The sequence below is a fragment of the Colobus angolensis genome, unplaced genomic scaffold (assembly GCF_000951035.1).
Source record: "Colobus angolensis palliatus isolate OR3802 unplaced genomic scaffold, Cang.pa_1.0 Scaffold66, whole genome shotgun sequence".
Classification (NCBI taxonomy): Eukaryota; Metazoa; Chordata; class Mammalia; order Primates; family Cercopithecidae; genus Colobus; species Colobus angolensis.
The window spans coordinates 1,030,657-1,032,271 of record NW_012120265.1 but is presented as its reverse complement, the minus strand read 5'-3'; the positions used below and the strand labels follow the sequence as shown (position 1 = coordinate 1,032,271).

General features: G+C 41.9%; 1 protein-coding gene across 1 annotated transcript in view; it reads right to left on the bottom strand.

Annotated features, from left to right (window-relative positions):
• MYO9B (myosin IXB) overlaps window positions 1-1,615 on the bottom strand; it is a 119,482-nt gene that overhangs the window by 55,440 nt on the left and 62,427 nt on the right. The window lies entirely within an intron of this gene.

Below are 1,615 nucleotides of genomic sequence, written 5' to 3'. Positions count from 1 at the left end.
AAAAAAAAAAAAAAAATCCAAAACTTTTGGACTGCCAATGTTATGTGATGCTCAAAGACTATGCTCACTGAAGCATTTCAGATTTTGGGTTTTCAGATTTGGGATGTTCAACCAGTAAGTATAACACAAATATTGAAAAATCTGAAAAAATCCCAAACTTGAGACAATTCTGGTCCCAAGCAGTTTGGATAAGGGATCCCCATGCTGTAGGAACATATTTGTGTATCAATAGGCATGTTTACATGTAAATGTATCTGCATGCATGTATTCTTTGCAGCACTATGCACAATAGCAGAGAAATGGAAGTAACCTAAATGCCCATTAATGGATCAAGAAAATGTGGTGTATATACATCAAGGAATACTATCCAGCCGTAAGAAAGGAAAGAGGTCATGTCCTTTGCAGGAACACGGATGGAGCTGGAGGCCATTATCCTTAGCACACTAACGCAGGAACAGAAAACCAAATACTGCATGTTCTCGTTTATAAGAGGGAACCAAATGATGAGAACACATGGACACATAGAGGGGAACAACACACACTGGGGCCTACTGGGGGTGAAGGGTGGGAGGAGGGAGAGGATCAGGAAAAATAACTAATGGGTACTAGGCTTAATACCTGGGTGATGAAATAATCTGTGCAACAAACCTCCATGACACAAGTTCACCTACATAACAAACCTGTACGTGTACCCCTGAACTTAAAAGTGAAAAAAAATACATAAATATATCAATAACAAAATGCATATGAGTACATCGATATGAATACATTAATGGTTATATAGACTTACTAGATAAATGAATGATTGTAAACAGGAAACAAGAATGCACATTCTCAAATACTGACCACAGCTCGGCGCTTTAAATATCACACTTAAGGGCTGGGCGTGGTGGCTCATGTCTGTAATCCCAGCACTTTGAGAGGCTGAGGCGGGCAGATCACCTGAGGTCAGGAGTTCAAGCCAGCCTGGCCAACATGGTGAAACCCTGTCTCTACTAAAAATAAAAAAATTAGCCAGGCATGGTGGCGCACGCCTGTGATCCCAGCTACTGGAGAGGCTAAGAGGCAGGAGAATCGCTAGAACCTGGGAAGTGGAGGTCCCATTGAACCGAGATTGCACCACTGCACTCCAGCCTGGGTGACAGGGCAAGACTCTGTCTCAAAAAAAAAAAAAAAAAAAAAAAAATCACACTTAAAATCATCTAGAGGTTGGCAAACTTTCTCTGTAATGGGCCAGATAGCACCTTATGAACCAGATACTGTCTGCTGCAACTAACAGTCGTGATGTGAAAACAGCCACAGATGATAATGTAAACCAATGCCAATAAATCTTTATTTATAAAAACAATTTGTGGGACTGGATTTGGCCCATAGGCTGTGGTTTGCTGGCCCCTGCTCCAGAGCTATGTTGTCCAACAGGAATCTTCACATTTTCTTTTTTTCTTTTAAGAGATAGGGTCTCACAGTGTTGTCTACACTGGAGAGCAGTGGTGCAATCATAGCTCATGGTAGCCTCAAACTCCTGGGTTCGAGTGATCCACCTGCCTCAGCCTCCCCAGTAGCTAAGACTACAGGCACGTGCCACTATGCCTCGTTAATAAAAAAATTTTTTGGC